Here is a 20,762-nt window from a genome sequence, read left to right on the forward strand (position 1 = left end):
TGAGGTGGAATCTCAGGGTTGTTTTGAGTTGCATTTCCCTGATGATTAAGGATGTTGAACATTTCTTCAGGTGCTTCTCTGCCATTCGGTATTCCTCAGGTGAGAATTCTTTGTTCAGTTCTGAGCCCCATTTTTTAATGGGGTTATTTGATTTTCTGGAGTCCACCTTCTTGAGTTCTTTATATATATTGGATATTAGTCCCCTATCTGATTTAGGATAGGTAAAGATCCTTTCCCAATCTGTTGGTGGTCTTTTTGTCTTATTGATGGTGTCTTTTGCCTTGAACTTTGCAATTTCATGAGGTCCCACTTGTCAATTCTCGATCTTACAGCACAAGCCATTGCTGTTCTATTCAAGAATTTTTCCCCTGTGCCCATATTTTCAAGGCTTTTCCCCACTTTCTCCTCTATAAGTTTCAGTGTCTCTGGTTTTATGTGAAGTTCCTTGATCCACTTAGATTTGACATTAGTACAAGGAGATAGAAATGGATCAATTCCCATTCTTCTACATGATAACAACCAGTTGTGCCAGCACCATTTGTTGAAAATGCTGTCTTTCTTCCACTGGATGGTTTTAGCTCCCTTGTCGAAGATCAAGTGACCATAGGTGTGTGGCTTCATTTCTGGGTCTTCAATTCTATTCCATTGATCTACTTGTCTGTCACTATTCCAGTACCATGCAGTTTTTATCACAATTGCTCTGTAGTAAAGCTTTAGGTCAGGCATGGTGATTCCACCAGAGGTTATTATATCCTTGAGAAGAGTTTTTGCTATCCTAAGTTTTTTGTTATTTCAGATGAATTTGCAGATTGCACTTTCTAATTCGTTGAAGAATTGAGTTGGAATTTTGATGGGGATTGCATTAAATCTGTAGATTGCTTTTGGCAAGATAGCCATTTTTACAATGTTGATCCTGCCAATCCATGAGCATGGGAGATCTTTCCATCTTCTGAGATCTTCTAGAATTTCTTTCTTCAGAGACTTGAAGTTTTTATTATACAGATCTTTCACTTCCTTAGTTAGAGTCACGCCAAGATATTTTATATTATTTGTGACTATTGAGAAGGGTGTTGTTTCCCTAATTTCTTTCACAGCCTGTTTATTCTTTGTGTAGAGAAAGGCCATTGACTTGTTTGAGTTAATTTTATATCCAGCAACTTCACCGAAGCTGTTTATCAGCTTTAGGAGTTCTCTGGTGGAATTTTTAGGGTCACTTATATATACTCTCATATCATCTGCAAAAAGTGATATTTTGATTTCATCTTTTCAAATTTGTATCCCTTTGATCTCCTTTTGTTGTCGAATTGCTCTGGCTAGGACTTCAAGTACAATGTTGAATAGGTATGGAGAGAGTGGACAGCCTTGTCTAGTCCCTGATTTTAGTGGGATTGCTTCAAGCTCCTCACCATTTACTTTGATGTTGGCTACTGGTTTGCTATAGATTGCTTTTATCATGTTTAGGTATGGGCCTTGAATTCCTGATCTTTCCAAGACTTTTATCATGAATGGGTGTTGGATCTTGTCGAATGCTTTTTCCGCATCTAAGGAGATGATCATGTGGTTTTTGTCTTTGAGTTTGTTTATATACTGGATTACGATGATAGATTTCTGTATATTGAACCATCCCTGCATCCCTGGGATGAAACCTACTTGGTCAGGATGGATGATTGTTTTGATGTGTTCTTGGATTCGGTTAGCAAGAACTTTATTGAGGATTTTTGCATCAATATTCATAAGGGATATTGGTCTGAAGTTTTCTATCTTTGTTGGGTCTTTTTGTGGTTTAGGTATCAGAGTAATTGTGGCTTCATAGAATGAGTTGGGTAGAGTACCTTAGTTTCTATTTTGTGGAATATTCTGTGAAGAACTGGGATTAGATCTTCTTTGATAGTCTGATTGAACTCTACACTAAACCCATCTGGTCCTGGGGTTTTTTGATTGAAAGACTATTAATGACTGCTTCTATTTCTTTGGGGGATATAGGGCTGTTTAGATCATTAATCTGATCTTGACTCAACTTTGGTACCTGGTTTCTGTCTAGAAACTTCTCCATTTCATCCAGGTTTTCCAGTTATGTTGAGCATAGCCTTTTGTAGAAGGATCTGATGGTGTTTTGGATTTCTTCAGGATCTGTTGTTATGTCTCCTTTTTCATTTCTGATTTTGTTAATTAGAATGCTTTCCCTGTACCCTCTAGTGAGTCTGGCTAAGGGTTTATCTATCTTGTTGATTTTCTCAAAGAACCAGCTCCTTGATTGGTTGATTCTTTTAATAGTTCTTCTTGTTTCCACTTGGTTGATTTCGCCTCTGAGTTTGATTATTTCCTGCCGTCTACTCCTCTTGGGTGAATTTGCTTCCTTTTGTTCTAGAGCTTTTTAGATGTGTTGTCAAGCTGCTAATGTGTGCTCTTTCTAGTTTCTTTTTGGAGGCACTCAGAGCTATGATTTTTCCTCTTAGAAATTCTTTCATTGCGTCCCATAAGTTTGGGTATGTTGTGGCTTCATTTTCATTGAACTCTAAAAAGTCCTTAATTTCTTTCTTTATTCCTTCCTTGACCGAGGTATCATTGAGAAGAGTGTGGTTCAGTTTCCACGTGAATGTTGGCTTTCTATTATTTATTTTATTATTGAAGATCAGCCTTAGTCCATGGTGATCTGATAGGATGCATGGGACAATTTCAATGTTTTTGTATCTGTTGAGGCCTGCTTTGTGACCAATTATGTGGTCAATTTTGGAGAAGGTACCATGAGGTGCTGAGAAGAAGGTATATCCTTTTGTTTTAGGATAGAATGTTCTGTAGATATCTGCCAGATCCATTTGATTCATAACTTCTGTTAGTTTCACTGTGTCCCTGTTTAGTTTCTGTTTCCATGATCTGTCCATTGGTGAAATTGGTGTGTTGAAGTCTCCCACTATTATTGTATGAGGTGCAATGTGTGCTTTGAGATTTACTAAAGTTTCTTTAATGAATGTGGCTGCCTTTGTATTTGGAGCATAGATATTCAGAATTGATAGTTCCTCTTGGAGGATTTTACCTTTGATGAGTATGAAGTGCCCTTCCCTGTCTTTTTTGATGACTTTGGGTTGGAAGTCAATCTTATCAGATATTAGAATGGCTACTCCAGCTTGTTTCTTCATACCATTTGCTTGGAAAATTGTTTTCCAGCCTTTCATTCTGAGGTAGTGTCTATCTTTTTCTCTGAGATGAGTTTCCTGTAAGCAGCAAAATGTTGGGTCTTGTTTGTGTAGCCAGTTTGTTAGTCTATGTCTTTTTATTAGGGAGTGGAGTCCATTGATATTAAGAGATATTAAGGAAAAGTAACTGTTCCTTCCTGTTATTTTTGTTGTTAAAGTTGGCATTCTGTTCTTGTGGCTGTCTTCTTTTAGGTTTGTTGAGGGATTACCTTCTTGTTTTTTCTAGGGTGAGGTTCCTGTCCTTGTATTGGTTTTTTTCTGTTATTATCCTTTGATGGGCTGGATTCGTGGAAAGATAATGTGTGAATTTGGTTTTGTCATGGAATACTTTGGTTTCTCCATCTATGTTAATTGAGAGTTTGGCTGGGTATAGTAGCCTGGGCTGGAATTTTTGTTCTTTTAGTGTCTGTATAACATCTGTCCAGGATCTTCTGGCTTTCATAGTCTCTGGTGCAAAATCTGGTGTAATTCTGATAGGCTTGCCTTTATGTTACTTTCCTTTTTCTCTTACTGCTTTTAGTATTCTATCTTTATTTAGTGCATTTGTTGTTCTGATTATTATGTGTCAGGAGGTATTTCTTTTCTGGTCCAGTCTATTTGGAGTTTTGTAGGCTTCTTGTATGTTCATGGGCATCTCTTTCTTTAGATTTGGGAAGTTTTCTTCTATAATTTTGTTGAAGATGTTTGCTGGTCCTTTGAGTTGAAAATCTTCATTCTCATCCACTCCTATTATCCGTAGGTTTGGTCTTCTCATTGTGTCCTGGATTTCCTGGATGTTTTGAGTTAGGATCTTTTTGCATTTTCCATTTTCTTTTATTGTTGTGCCGATGTTCTCTATGGAATCTTCTGCACCTGAGATTCTCTCTTCCATCTCTTGTATTCTGTTGCTCATGCTCGCGTCTATGGTTCCAGATTTCTTTCCTAGGTTTTCTATCTCCAGTGTTGCCTCACTTTGGGTTTTCTTTATTGTGTCTACTTCCCTTTTTAGGTCTAGTATGGTTTTGTTCATTTCCATCACCTGTTTGGATGTGTTTTCCTGTTTGTCTTTAAGGACTTCTAACTGTTTGGTTGTCTTTTCCTGTTTTTCTTTAAGGACTTCTACCTGTTTGATTGTGTTATCCTGTTTTTCTTTAAGGACTTGTAACTCTTTAGCAATGTTCTCCTGTAATTCTTTAAGTGAGTTATTAAAGTCCTTCTTGATGTCCTCCACCATCATCATGAGATATGCTTTTAAATCCAGGTCTAGCTTTTAGGGTGTGTTGGGGTGCCCTGCCCTGGACTGGGCAAAGTGGGAATGCTGGGTTCTGATGATGGTGAGTGGTCTTGGTTTCTGTTAGTAAGATTCTTACGTTTACCTTTCGCCATCTGGTAATCTCTGGAGTTGTTATAGTTGTCTCTGTTTAATGATTGTTCTTCTGGTGATTCTGATTACCGTCTATCAGCAGACCTGGGAGACAGGCTCTCTCCTCTGTGTTTCAGTGGTTAGAGCACGCTCTGCTGGCAAGCTCTCCTCTTACAGGGAAGGTGCACAGATATCTGGTGTTTGGACCTCCTTCTGGCCGAAGAAGAAGGCCCAAAACAGGACCTTTTCTAGGTGCTGTGTTGCTTTGGCAGGTCACAGAAGCTGTCTGCTTCTGTGGTACACACTCTCACCTGTGCAGACTAAGTTCCTAAGTTCGGCAGAGTCCAGGAACCAAGATGGCGCTCCCTGCTCCTGAGGCAGAGGGCTCCCATGCTGGGAGGACTTGTGTCCTCCCCGGCTGGGAGGGTGGCTGGATGTCTGCGGCCCGAAAAGGGTGCTGCCTCAGCGGCTCTGTGGCTCCCGCCTGTCCCAGAAGCTATCTGCATCTGTGGTGCACACTCTCACCTGTGCAGACTAAGTTCCTCGGAATTTTTTTTAGAGTAGTTAAAACTAACCAAAGCAAACTCCTGGTACACAGTGGGTTCTTAACAAATATTTAGCAAATGAATGAATCACTGAGTAACTTATGAACAGATATCTTAGAGGAGATTATGGTCTTTAGTTACTAAAAATAGTGTAAGAGCTAAGATATGGGTCAATGGCAAAACACTTTCTTAGTATGCTCAAAGCCCTGGATTCCACTGCAACACCAATAAAACATACAGAAAATTATTAACAATTATCAAGCGGTTTTCTACACAAAAAGAAAAAAAGCGCAAAATCTGAAGTTCAGTAGTCAGCACCACATACTCAGTGAATTCTAAAGAAGTAAAGTCTGGCCACGCTGTGGCCTCTTCAGGGGAAAGGTTATCTAAATATTACAGCGAGAGTCAAGTAAGCAGAAGCTCCACATGTCACTCTGGGATGACGGAGCTTTGCACAAAAGCAAAGAAGAGCTCCTGAAAGACTGGACACTGACAAGTGTATGATGAATTTGCTTTAGGAGGCTCGCTCTGCCCTCAGTGTTAAGAATAGACTGCTGATAGCATATAAAAAAAGAGGTGCAAGATTATCTCAGTGTTAGAGTGTGGTTTGAGGCGGTAGAATATAGAAAATGCAATAAAAAACATGACTGGAGACTGTTAAGGGAATACTGAAAAAGCCAGTAGTTAATTGGTTATATGACTTGAATGCTTGTCCTGTTTCATTTCTATTGTCTGTAATAACATGCTCCCAAAATTAAAAAAAAAAAAAAAAAACACTTTAAGAGAGAAAGGATTTATTTTGCTTACAGTTTCAGATTATAGTTCATCATTATAAGGCACATGAAGTGCTAGTCACATCCACAGTCAAGAGCAGGGAGGGATTGAGTGTCTACTTGTACTCAGTACCCGCTTTGTACTTACATAGTACAGGACCCCAGGCTTATGGGATGCTGCTGCTTACAGTGGACTGGGTTGTCCTCAGTTATTTTTTTTCATTTTTCGTTTTTTTTATTGGCTATTTTCTTTATTTACATTTCAATGTTATCCCCTTTGCCACTTTCCCTCCCTCCCTCCCTTCCAGACACATCCTATCACATCCTCCCTCTCCCTGCTTCTATGAGTGAGTTCCTTCACCAACCCACCCACCCACTCCCACTTCCCCGCCCTCCATTCCTCTACACTGGGGCATCTTTCGAGCCTTCTTAGGACCAAGGACCTCTCCTCCCATTGATGCATGACAAGGCCATCCTCTACATATGCAGCTGGAGCCATGTGTACTTCTTTGTCGATGGCTTAGTCCCTGGAAGTTCTGGGGGGTCTGGTTGGTTGATGTTGTTTTTCCTATGACATTGGAAACCCCTTCAACTCCTTCAGTCCTTTCTCTAACTGCTCTATTGGGGACCCCCACACTCAATCCAATGGTTGGCTGCAAGCATTGGCCTCTGTATTTGAAAGACTCTGGCAGAGCCTCTCAGGAAACAGCCATATCAGGCTCCTTTCAGCATGTAATTCTTGATATCCACACAATACTGTCGGGGTTTGCTAACTGTATATGGGATAAATCCCCAGGTAGGATAGTCTCCGGGTGGCCTTTCCTTCAGGCTCTGCTCAACACTTTTTCTCCATATTTGCTTCTGTGAGAATTTTGTTATCCTTTTAAGATGGATTGAAGCAAACACGCTTTCGTCTTCCTTCTTATTGAGCTTCATGTGGTCTGTGAATTGTATCCTACTTATTTGGAGCTTTTGGGCCAATATTCACTTAACAGTGAGTGCATACCATGTGTGGTCTTGTGTGACTGGGTTACCTCACTCAGGATGATATAGTCCAGGTCCATCCATTTGCCTAAGAATTTCATAAATTCATCATTTTTAATAGTTGAGTAGTACTCCATTGTGTAAATGTACCATTTTGTGTATCCATTCCTCTGTTGAGGGGCATCTGGGTTCTTCATAGCTTCTGGCTATTATAAATAAGGCTGCTATGAACATAGTGGAGCATGTATCCTTATTACATGCTGTAGCATCTTCTGGATATATGCCCAGGAGAGATATAGCTTGGTCCTCAGGTAGTACTTTGTCCAATTTTCTGAGGAACCGCCAAACTGATTTCCAAAGTGGTTGTACCAGCTTGCAATACCACCAGCAATGGAGGAGTGGTCCTCTTTCTCCACATCCTTGTCAGTGTCTGCTCTGACCTTAGTTTTTGATTTTAGCTATTCTGACTGGTGTGAGGTAGAATCTCAGGGTTGTTTTGATTTGCATTTCCCTGATGACTAAGGATGTTTAACATTTCTTGAGGTGTCTCTTGGCCACTCAATATTCCTCAGCTGAAAATTCTTTGTTTAGCTCTGTATCCCATTTGTAATAGGGTTATTTGGTTCTCTGGAGTCTAACTTCTTGAGTTCTTTGTATGTATTTGATATTAGCCTTCTATCGGATTTAGGATTGGTAACAATCTTTTTCCAATCAGTCGGTTGCCATTTTGTCCTATTGACAGTGTTCTTTCCCTTACAAAAAGAAGCTTTGCAATTTTATGAGGTCCCATTTGTCAATTCTTGATCTTAGTGCATAAGCCATTGCTGCTCTGTTTAGGAACTTTCCCCCTGTGCCCATATCTTCGAGGCTCTTCCACACTTCTATAAGAACCTCTATAAGTTTCAGTGTATCTGGTTTTATGTGAAGGTCCGTGATCCACTTGGACTTGAGCTTTGAACAAGGAGATAAGAATGGATAAATTTGCATTCTTCTACATGCTGACTGCCAGTTGAACCAGCAGCATGTGTTGAAAATGCTGCCTTTTTTCCACTGGATGGTTTTAGCTCCTTTGTCAAAGATCAAGTGACCATAGGTGTGTGGGTTCATTTCTGGGTCTTCAATTCTATTCCATTGATCAACCTGTCTGTCTCTGTACCAATACCATGCAGTTTTTATCACTATTCCTCTGTAGTACAGCTTGAGGTCAGGGATAGTGATTCCACTAGAAGCTCCTTTATCATTAAGAAGAGTTTTCCCTATCCTGGGTTTTTGTTATTCCAAATGAATTTTCAAATTGCTCTTTCTAACTCGGTGAAGAATTGTGTTGAAATTTTGATGGGCATTGCATTGAATCTGAGATTGCTTTCAGCAGAATAGCCATTTTCACTATGTTAATCCTGCCAATCCATGGGCATGGGAGATCTTTCTTCTGAGATCTTCTTTGATTTTTTTTTTCTTCAGAGACTTGAAGTTCTTGTCATACAGATCTTTCACTTGCTTGGTTAGAGTGACACCGAGATATTTTGAGTCTTTTGTTTGTTTGTTTGGGTTTTTGGATTTTTTATTAGATATTTACTTTATTACATTTCAAATGTTGTTGCCTTTCCTGGTTTACCCTCCAAAAAACCCCTATTTGCATCCCCCTCCCCTTGCTCAACAACCTACCCACACCTGTTTCCTGGCCCTGGCATTCCCCTACACTGAGGCATAGAGCCTTCACAGGACCAAGAGCCTCTACTCCTATTGGTGACTGACTAGGCCATCCTCTGCTACACATGAAGTTGGAACCATGAGTCCCACAATGTGTACTCTTTGACACCAAGTTATTTTATATTATTTGTGACTATTATGAAGGGTGTTGTTTCTCTAATTTCTTTCTCAGCCTGTTTATCCTTTGAGTAGAGGATGGTGTGATGGTTTGTATATCCTTGGACCAGGGAGTGGCACCATCTGAAGGTGTGGCCTTGTTGGAATAGGTGTGACCTGGTTGGAATGGGTGTGTCACTGTGGGTGTGGGTATAAGATCCTCACCCTAGTTGCCTGGAAGTCAGTCTTCCACTAGCAGCCTTTGGATGAAGACATAGAACTCTCAGCTCCTCCTGCGCCATGCCTGCCTGGATACTGCCATGCTCCCACCTTCATGATAATGGACTGAACCTCTGAACCTGTAAGCCAGCCCCAATTAAATGTTGTTTTTTTTTATAAGACTTGCCTTGGTCATAGTGTCTGTTCACAGCAGTAAAACCCTAACTAATACAGAAGTTGGTACCAGGAGTGGGGTATTGCTGTGATAGGCCTGACCATGCTTTTATTTGAAAGAATGTGGATTTTGGGACTTTGGATTTGGAAAGCAGTGGAATGCTTTAAATGGGGCTTAATGGGTCATCCTAGTAGGAATATGGAAGACTTTGTTGCTGGGAGTAATTTGAACTGTGTTGACCTGGCCCAAGAGATTTCAAAGGAGAATAATTTCAGAATGTGGCATAAAGACTGGTTTTGTGGTATTTTGGTGAATAATGTGGCTACTTTTTGCCCTTGTCTGAAAAGTTTGCCTGAGGCTAAGGTGAAGAGACTTGGATTAATTGCATTGACAAAAGAAGTTTCAAAAAACCCAGCAGAGATTTTGTCTCTGGTTAAGTCTTATGAAGAAAAGTTTGAACAAGCATAGCAAGCTTAGAAAGGAAAAATATAAAATATATGGTTTGAGTATTAAAGGAGTACCAGGAAGTGAAATGGAACAAATTCCTGTGTTCTAGAAGATAACAGATTAAGGGAGTGGGACCTTGGGGCAAGATCCTACCTAGCTAAATTAAATCCAGGCATGGTAGTACACACCTTTAATCTCAGGAGACAGGCATGCTGATCTCTGCATTCAAGGTCAATCTACAGAGCACGAACCAGGATAGCCAAGCTTAGGCAGTGAAGAATTTAGAAAACATAAAGCTAGTGATAAGGGGATCATGTTCTAGTTCCTGTAAGCAGCAGAACTCGGCAGCTTCAGCCACGTGGCTCTGGCTCTAGAGTTAAGAATGGAAGGAACTACTGGGAAAATTGATGCTGGTTAGCTGGAGCTAAGGAATTAGCAGTGATTAAGAAGAGACCAGCATCACTGAGGTGAAATCTTCTGGAAATTGTTTGCTGGGAGCACAAAGAAGCTGTGTTTCAGAGATAACCAAGGTTGTACCTCATGCTGCGGCTGGACTTGGTAATGTGTAAGAGTCACTCAGGTGGTACTGCTTGCGAAGGAATGAAGGGATAATGGAGAGAAGCTGAGGCTTAGCACTGTGAGAGTCCAGGGAAGGCCATTGGAGAAGGTGAAGCCTCAGCTGTAGTTGATGGCTTAGGACTGAAGGGGTCAGGCAAAGGATTTGAGGCTTGGAACCCTGAAGAGAGCCTATGAGAGGCTATTGGTGAAGCCTAGTTGGTGTGGAATACCCCAGAGTATTGGAGATGTCAGTACCATGGAGTGATCACCAAGAATAGCAGCCGTAGTGGAGTGGATCAACCTGAGCTTAGAGTGCTACAGAGGGCAGAGCTGGAAAAGTGATGCCAGCTCTTAGGAGGAGTCCAAAAGATCAAGTGGAATCCCAGACACTGAAACAAGAAGCTGTAACATTGAAATTGCCTTGGAGACTGAAAGGTGTTAAAGATGCCAGAGCCATGGGACACATGCTGAGGAAAGCTGCTAACAGGGAGTGGAACCAGCCTAGGAGAAAGCAGTTTGTTGCAGTCAACAAAGATGATAAAGGAATGGAGATCTGAAGACCACTTTGATATAAGCCATGGAGATGCAGAGTTTGGAGTTTGCCCAGCTGGTTTCCTGCCTTGCTTTGGGGATTACAGTTAATTAAGTTGAATGAATCTCAGAAGAGACCTTGAAATTTGGACTTTTAACATTATTGTGACTGCTATAGACTATGAGGACTTTGAAAGTTGGACTATGCATTTTGCATTATGCTATGTTTAAGTGTGGCCCCCATAGACTCATGTGTTTGAACAAGTCTATGGGGACCAGGGAGTGGAATGTGATGGTTTGTATATCCTTGGACCAGGGAGTGGCACCATCTGAAGGTGTGGCCTTGTTGGAATAGGTGTGACCTGGTTGGAATGGGTGTGTCACTGTGGGTGTGGGTATAAGATCCTCACCCTAGTTGCCTGGAAGTCAGTCTTCCACTAGCAGCCTTTGGATGAAGACATAGAACTCTCAGCTCCTCCTGCGCCATGCCTACCTAGATACTGCCATGCTCCCACCTTCATGATAATGGACTGAACCTCTGAACCTGTAAGCCAGCCCTAATTAAATGTTGTTTTTTTTATAAGACTTGCCTTGGTCATAGTGTCTGTTCACAGCAGTAAAACCCTAACTAATACAGATGGCTACTGGTTTGTTTGAGGTTTTCTTTTTTTTTTTTTTTTTTTTTTTTTTTTTTTGGTTTTTTGAGACAGGGTTTCTCTGTATAGCCCTGGCTGTCCTGGAACTCACTCTGTTAGACCAGGCTGGCCTCGAACTCAGAAATCCACCTGCCTCTGCCTCCCGAGTGATGGGATTAAAGACGTGTGCCACCACTGCCCGGCTTGAGTTAATTTTATATCCAGCCACTTTGCTGAAGTTGTTAGAGTTCTCTGGTGGCATTCTTAGGGTCACTTAAGTATACTATCTTACATCTGCAAATAGAGACATTTTGACTTCTTCTTTTCCAATTTGTATCCCTTTGAAATTCTTTTGTTGTCTAATTACTCTAGCCAGAACTTCAAGTACTATATTGAATAGATAGGGAGAGAGTGGGCAGCCTTGTCTAGTGGTTTTAGACAAGGCTAAAACCTAGCCTTGATTTTAGTGGGATTGCTTTAAGTTTCTCTCCATTTAGTTTGATGTTGGATACTGGTTTGCTATATATTGCTTTTACTATGTTTATGTAGGGTCCTTGAATTCCTGATCTTTCCATGACTTTTAACATGAAGGGATGCTGAATCTTGTCAAATGCACTTTAAGCATCTAATGAAATGATCTTGTAGGTTTTTTTTCTTTGAGTTTGTTTATGTAGTGTATTACGTTGATGGATTTCCATGTATTGAATCATCCCCACATCCCTGGGATGAAGCCTACTTGTTCGTGGTGAATGATTGTTTTGAAGTGTTCTTAGATTTAGTTTGCAAGAATTTTATTGATTAATATTGCATCAATGCTCATAAGGGAGATTGGTCTGAAGTTCTCTTTCTTTTTTGGGGGGGGGTGGTCTTTGTGTGGTTTAGGTATAAGCGTAATTGTAGCTTCATAGAACGAATTGAGTAGTGTAGTTTCTGTTTCTATTTTGTGGAATAGTTTGAAGAGTATTGGTATTAGGTCTTCTTTAAAGGTCTGATTGAATTCTACACTAAACCCATCTGGTCCTGAACCTTTATTGGTTGGGAGACTATTAATGATGGCTTCTATTTCTTTAGAGAATATGGGACTGTTTAGATGGTTTATGTGATCCTATCTTAACTTTGGCAGCTTGTATGTGTCTAGAAAATAGCCCATTTCATCCAGATTTTCCAATTTAGTTGAGTATAAACTTTTGTAGTAGGATCTGATGATTTTTTGATTTTCCACAGTTTCAATTGTTATGTCTCCTTTTTCATTTCTGATTTTATTAATTTGAATACTGTCTTTTTCCCCCCTGGTTAGTCTGGCTAAAGGTTTATCTATCTTGTGTTGATTTTCTTATGGTTTGGTTGATTCTTTGTATAGTTCTTTTTGTTTCTAATTTGATTTCAGCCCTGAGTTTGATTATTTCCTGCCATCTACTCCTCTTTTTTTTTTTTTTTTTTTTTTTTTGACAGGGTTTCTCTGTGTAGTCCTGGCTGTCCTAGAACTCACTCTGTAGACCAGGCTGGCCTCAAACTCAGAAATCTGCCTGCCTCTGTGATTAAAGGTATGCACCACCACTGCCCCCATCTACTCCTCTTGTGTGTATTTTCTTATTTTTGTTCTAGAGCTTTCAGGTGTGCTGTTAAGCTACTAATGTGTACTGGCTAGTTTTGTGTCAACTTGACACAGCTGGAGTTATCACAGAGAAAGGAGCTTCAGTTGAGGAAATGCCTCTATAAGATCCAACTGTAAGGCATTTTCTCAATTAGTGATCAAGGGGGAAAGGCCCCTTGTGGGTGGGACCATCTTTGGGCTGGTAGTCTTGGTTCTATAAGAGAGCAAGCCGAGCAAGCCAGGGGAGGCAAGCCAATAAAGAACATCCTTCCATGGCCTCCGCATCAGCTCCTGCTTTCTGACCTGCTTGAATTCCAGCCCTAACTTCCTTTGGTGATGAACAGCAGTATGGAGGTGTAAGCTGAATAAACCCTTTCCTCCCCAATTTGCTTCTTGGTCATGATGTTTGTGCAGGAATAGAAACCCTGACTAAGACATAGTGTAAGCTCTCTCCAGTTTCTTTTTGGAGGCACTTAGGGCTATGAGTTTTCCTCTTACCACTGCTTTCATTGTGTCCCACAAGTTTTAGTATGATGTGTCTTCATCTTCATTAACTTCTAAGAAGTCTTTAACTTCTTTATTTCTTCCTTAACTACGTTTTCATTGAGTAGAAGTTTGTTCAGTTTCCATGTGCATGTATGTTTTCCATTGTTTTTTGTTAGAATGTAAGACCAGCCTTAGTACGTGGTGATCTGATAGGCTGCATGGAATTATTTCAATCTTCTTGTATCTGTAGAGGCCTGTTTTGTGGCCTATTATGTGGTCAATTTTAGAGAAGATACCATGAGGTGCTGAGAATAAAGTATATTCTTTTGCTTTAGGATGAAATGTTTTATAAATATCTGTTAGATCCATTTGGTTCATAACTTGTGTTAGTTTCACTGTCTCTGTTTAGTTTCTGTTTCCATGATCTGTCCATTGCTGAGAGTGGGGGGTTGAAGTCTCCCACTATTATTGTGTGGGGTGCAATGTGTGCTTTGAGCTTTAGTAAAGTTTCTTTTACGAATGAGGGTACCCTGGCATTTGGAGCTTAGATGTTCAGAATTGAGAGCTCTTCTTTAAGGGAGTTATTTATGCCCTTCTTAAAGTCCTCTATCATCATCATGAGAAGTTATTTCAGATCCAAATCTTGCTTTTCTGGTGTGATGGTGTATCCAGGACTTGCTGTGGTGGGAGAATCGGGTTCTCATGATGCCAAATAACTTTGGTTTCTGTTGCTTATGTTTTTATGCTTGCTTCCAGCCATGTGATTATCTCTAGTGCTATCTGACTGGAGCCTGTCCTTCCTGGGATCCTGGTTGGGTCAGAACTCCTCAGAGTCCAGCTGTCTCTGTGATCCTTTGATTCCAGAATCCTGTGATCCTGAAATTCCGGGTGTGTCAGAGTTCCTGGGAGTCAAGCTGCCTCCGAGACTCTGAGATTCTAGTGTGATCAAGGTCCTGGGATCCTGGGTGTGCTAGAGCACCTGGGTCTAGAGCCCCCTCTGGGAGCTGTGAGACTGGCTGCTGAGTCTGTGCCCAAGGCAAACCGGGACAGATCAGAAGGAACCCAAGTCACTGGTTGAGTGGGGTTCCTGCATCCCTGAATCCTGCTGGTGCCAGTTACTCTGAGTGGTGTTGGAACACATGTTGTGTTCTACTCACTCCTGATCCTAATATTCTGGGTGTGCTCCCATCAGTTAATATATTCAAGGCAATCCCCAAGACATGGCTGAAGGCCAATCTGAAGAAAGGCCTTCATTGAAATACCCTTTGCAGGTGATTCTAGATTGTACTAATTTGATGATTATAAATAGCCACTACGGGGCTGTAAAACTTTTTACTATAAGAGATACTGTAGTTCCATAAGTAATCATGTCACAAACTTAGAAGAGATGACTTATGCAGATTGTCAAGAAAACTAAGGAAGGTAGAAAGCACAATATCCCCACAAACATGACATAACAACAGCAAACATAAAAGATGCCAAAGCATGTACTGCTTCTGAGTGAAAGAAAGTAAGATCAAGTACATAGCTAGAACAAACAAGATATGAATGTGCACATTCTCACTGGACTGGAGAGAAAAAAAAATCAATGTCGGGATGATCTGAGAGTTTGGGCTCACTGCCAAGAATACTGTGCAGTGGGTGCAGCTGCTAGGCACCTGCCTGCAGGCATCATTGTCACATGAATAGTAAGATGATTTTGAACTCTCTAGCCAACACCTGGGCTCATGACCTATACCACTAACTACAGGCTCAACATGTGGCCTTGGTAAAAAGGGGTGGTTTGCCTAAACGTACAAACACCATCCTGGTGTCTATTTAAATTAATTTTATTGTCTTTTCAGTAGATAATGGAAAGGAAAACAAGTTTGCTTGGACATTCTGAATTTGTAAACTGCTCATTCTTTGGCAAGTGTAACTGGAAAGTCTAGTTTACTGAAACAGAAGTTGAGGAAGAATACATGTGGTTTCAATTGTCAGTACTCAGGGATATTGACAAACTGCTTACCAAGTAGCAGCTCTCAGCAGATATTCAACTCAAGTATACACGTGGTTGGGATAGTGCAGCTTTGTAATTTGAAAGAGATGTGCAATGACAGTGTATACTTTGAATAAAGGAGAAAGACCAACCTGAGACTCTGTGGTTTATGATGCCCACAAACTTCCATGGTGTCCTCTCTATTATGGGATTTTTTTTCTAGGTTCCTCTAACACATTTCCTTACACTTGTATAGCATGATGGAATGCTATATACATCTGCATAGTATGAATGAATGCACATACAATCATAGGTCCTGGAGAACTGCCCAGTGGATTTTTTTTTTTAGGCATCAGGGTTTTTTGTTTTTTGTTTTTTGTCTTTTGGTTTTTGGTTTTTGGTTTTTTTTTTTTTTTTTTCAGTTTTCATACTTCCTCACCTTGTCTTGGCTTTCTATATCTTTGCCTTATGCATCTCTCTATATGGTTCTTTTTCTCCCTCACATCATTCTTTTTTACTATCACCTAGTCTCTCTCTCTCTCTCTCTCTCTCTCTCTCTCTCTCTCTCTCTCTCATACACACACACACACCTTCAATCCAACCACTTTCCCATGTCTTTTTTATCTCCTTTCTCTCCCACTCAGAATCCCTCTTCTATTCTTTCTCTCTCCCCTCCCCCCTCTTCCCTGTCCCCTCTCCCCTCTCTTCTCCCTCTCCTCCTCCTCTTCCCCTCTTCTCTCTCCCCTCTTCCTCCCCTTCTCTCAACATAAGAATGAGATTAATTCACAGGAAAACACAGTATAAAAATTGTATAAGCTATATTCAACAAACTGAATTATACTGAGACACATAATAAAACATTTCTTTTACAATTAGGACTGTGAAATATTGAACAGAGGAATAGATTCTTTTGAAACACATGCAAAGATGAACTATTTGCCCTATTATGAGAAAGTGCAGTTGACATTGAGCCAGAGAAAAGTATCATTAAACATTAATTGCTAAGAATGGCATGTAATGAGGAAGAAAATGTCAAAAGTTCCTGAATCAAAAACGTATGAGATCAGAGCTACAGGAATTCAATTGGAGAAACCAAATTTAGCAGGGCAAATAAGAAATATGAGTAATACTGTCTAGACCAACAAATCTTCAGCTAATACATAGAGGCTTAAGCACAAAATACAGTGTCTGTTATGGAGAGCCAGTCATAAAGTTGTTGTTTTATGAGTCTGGTGCATAGCTATATTGAATAGCAGACACCAAAGATAGGAAAAGCCAAATGAAGTCTGCCTAGACTTCTAAATCACAGGCCCATCACTGGATTACAGTTATAAAAAATTGCAAGTCTCATATGCCTTCTGTTTTCTTCTCCAAACACTCTGCTTAAGAAACAGACTATCCCAGACACTATTGCTGATGCCAAGAAGCTCTTGTTGACAGGAGCCAGGTATAGCTGTCCCTTGAGAGGCTGTGCTAGAGCCTAATACAGATGTAGATGCATGCACCCAAACATTGGACTGAGCATGGGGACCCCAATGGAAAAGTTAGGGCAAGGACTGATGGAGCTATTGCAACCCCATAGGAAGAACAACAATATCAACCAACCAGACCCCCCAGAGCTCCCAGGGACTAAATCACCAACCAAAGTATTCACATGGGCGGGGGAACCAATGGCTCCACCTTGATATGTAGCAGAGGATGGCCTTATAGGGCATCACTGGGAGTGGAGCCCCTTGATCTTGTAGAGGCTCAATGGCCTAGGTAGGAGAATGCCAGGGCACTGAGGCAGAAGTGGGTGGGTGGGTGGGTGGTGGAACACCTTCATAGGCACAGAGGAGGGTAGGTGGTTTGAAGAGGGGAAACTGGGAAGAGGAGTAACATTTGAAATGTCAATAAATAACCAATTAAAAAACAGGAAAATATATACATGCATACATACATACAACATACATACATACATACATGCATGCATATATACTTGAGACTAAAACTAACTAAATAAGTGAAAGATGTCTACTTCCTCTTATAGTAACAAGTTTATAACATTGAAGAAAGAAAATGAAGAAGATGCTAGAAGATTAATGATTGCCAATTCCATTTAAATTTAAAACCACTTTATGTGTGGTTTTGCAGTCACTGTAGACACTAATAAATATTTTTATATAGATGATAAACAAGAACTAGGCTATCTTGTGTAGTGGACACCCAGGGGAGTCCTTATCTTCTTGTATCAAGAGTAAACCCCTCTGTCCTGGTTGTGCACTCACCCTTCCTTCTTCCCAGAAAGATACTAAAGAGATTGATGGAGGATTCTGGTGTCTCTAGCATTGTCTGACACTTACATAACTGACCACCTTCCCTACAAAATCTTGTACCAATGAATGCTATATCTACTTATAGTTCATCTTCTATGTTTACCATCATAGATGGTGACCATTCCTAGGAAAGCCCTGACCTGATTCTACCATTCCTTGATCAAACAGACTCCCAGAATTATGATGTGCCCAACAAATGTCTTTTCTTTCTTAAGCACCCAACAAGAACATTTAAACTTGTCTAAGACTCCTTGGGGTTTTCCTACACAAGTTCCTATGGCTAAGGGAGCATATTTAGATCATACAACTTCAACACCTTGGTGCACCACTTAATAGCTCCATGAATTTTGGTAAGATAATTGAGTTATCCACTATCTGTAAAATATAAACAATGATCATTTTTGTTTGCTAGAGTTATCTTTAGAATAAATAGTATCATTTCTTGGAATTTCGAGGACACTGATGATGATACTATGAAAAGTTAATAAGGGAGAATTATTATGATATTAACATCATATATTCAGATAAAACTCCGATTTTTCTCTAGACCTCTTTCTGTCTACATTTTATATCTCTCAGGACATTCTCAAGATTGTCTTATATTGCTTCAGATCTGAGTAACTCTGCGACTATATTCTCACATTCACAAACAACTTATCATTCTATTTACTGAAGATGTAGTGAAATCTCAAAGGGATAAATGATTTCTACCATTTCATATTCATTATAGAGCTCAGTGGCTCAGTGGTGATATGAATATTTCTGGGGTCAGAAAGACCTGTATTTAGATAAATGATACGGTGAATGCTGTCAATGACAGTGTAATCTTTAAAAACTTAACATTTTTTTTTGGTTTCTTGTGTCTTTAGAAGCAGAACTTTCATGAATAATTAAAAGATCTATAAACTTCCTGACACATAGCAACTCAGTAAACTTTAGATAAACTTTGCACACAAAAAAGCAGTAGGAAATGAAGATTTACAGACGTAGCTATCCCTCTGTCTCTGTTATGTGGATGTATACTTTGAAGCAGGAAAAATGCTCTAAATCTCCTTGAAGGAAATATTTGAGCCTAGAAAAATATTAGTTTCTTTGAGGTCATATCTCTTGTATCAGAGTCCAGAGATATTTTACTTGATAAAAACCTGAGCAATGTCACTTGAAAAGGAGTTAAATATTCCTAAGCCAATATTCATATGACTACTACTTCACATTGAGGGAAGTACAGTCTGTTCACATGACGGTTATACTTTCTTCATTACTCCTTGTGACAAGGTATGCTTGGTTTTAAGTAGCTCGTGTGGAAAATGATTATAAAGCTACTCCACTCACATTAGAGGTTCAACTTACTGGCATAAATACCCTCACATGCATTTCTGGGTGGGAATTCACACCTAGAGTAAAATTAAAAATCATAGAAATAAATGGCCTATCTGAGACTTCAAACAGTTAAAATACTTTCCCAAGGAAATAAAATTCCCATAAAATGAGGCTGGGCTTGACAAAAGGGCATAGTGGGAAATCTGAGACCGCCTACTGGGTCAAGAGAGACAATTTTGTTAGTCAGCTTTCTGACATTTCACTATGAAATAGTACTTAAAGAAAACAAACCTAGAAGAGGAAAGACATATTTTGATTCTCAGGTTTAGAATTTCCAGTCTGTAGTTGGCTGCTTTTAGGTAGAAATATCTAGCAGAAGAGCCTGGTAGAAAAACACTGATCAATTCATAGCAGCCTCGAAGCAGAGAGACTGTAAAGGAAGGGGGTTCCCCAGTGACCTGTTTCCTCCAATTGACACTACTTCCTGAAAGCCCATTCAATTATGGGCGAGCCAATCTGTTGATGAGGATAGTGCCCTCATTCTCCAATAGCTCTTTGAAATCACTGGCCAGCAAGCAAACAATGCATGACCCTCTAGGGATCCCAGATCCAAGCCATAGCATGGTCAGATCTCCCTATAACATTCAAATAAAAATGTAAGACTTTCCTAACTTTTTAATATGGAAAGCTATAATATCCCACCTGTATCCTTTGAAGTATTTGTTTAAGTCCACTATAAAAGTTTGGGAAAACTTGCACAGATTCAGGTTTGGAAAATAGGACATCCGAGGCCTCCTTTGTGAGTGACTCTTGGAAGCAATTCTGTCAAACTCCACAAAAAAATGAGATATTAGGAAGGCAATTTCTGAAACCATCTCTTCTTTGCTTGTCCTCTCCTCTCAATAGCTTTGGGGAAATGACATGGTGCAGAAGAGAAATGGGAGCCATGTTATACTTCATTGGCCTGAAGTGCTCTCGTTTATTAAATAGAGCCATTATGCTACTCTCAGAAAAAATTACAACCAAAATAATTTAAGTCTTAGGAAAGTGGGGAGAGCATAACGGCTCTATTACATAATCTCCAGCCTCTTATCTTGGGGCTAGCAGATTCCATTTGGGTTATCATGGAAGTGGCCTAAAATGCAAGGGGCTCAGATGCTGGTGCTGGGGTACCCCCAGGACACCAAGAGCGTAGGACAAACCTCAAGTGGATCTATTAGTTCAGAGAAACAAGGTTAGGCTGTGATAGTAAAGTCACATGAAACCACCATAGCTTGAATCAATAAAGCTCTATTTCTCACTCACAGGAATGTCTACTGCAGGTTTATAAGGAATGTTTTTCACTATTAGTGGTGATTCGGTTTAAAACTCTGCCATACCATAACTAGATGATCTGGCAGTCTTAGTTCTTTAATCAATGGGAGAAAAGTGATGTCTTTGATCAGGCTACCTGGAAAACAGACCAAGATAGATTTATATACAGAAAGGTTATCAGGCTGTGAGCTAAGAATTGATGTGTGGAACAGGGAAATGAATTAAACAGAAAAGTGATGGGCTAGGAAGCAGTCATGATAAAGGACGTGGTTAACCCAAGAAAGATCTGCAACCACTTCACTTTAAATCAAAGGGTCTGACCCTTTATTGCTTAGTTTAAACCAGTCATTTGATTGGCTTGACTCCAAAGTCGGGGTCTGACCTTGGGGAAAATGCCCAGGTCTATGAAGAAATTTTGGAGAGCAATTAGCTGAGATATTTGAGCTAACAGCTCTCTCAGCAGCTGGTAGATTGATAGCCTGAGTCATGATTTACAGATCTGAGAGATAAGTGACAGCAACTACAATAGAAAGAACGGTCAGCTGT

Source organism: Mus caroli, unplaced genomic scaffold (genome assembly GCF_978045245.1).
Source record: "Mus caroli unplaced genomic scaffold, Mus_caroli_1 scaffold_16, whole genome shotgun sequence".
NCBI lineage: Eukaryota > Metazoa > Chordata > Mammalia > Rodentia > Muridae > Mus > Mus caroli.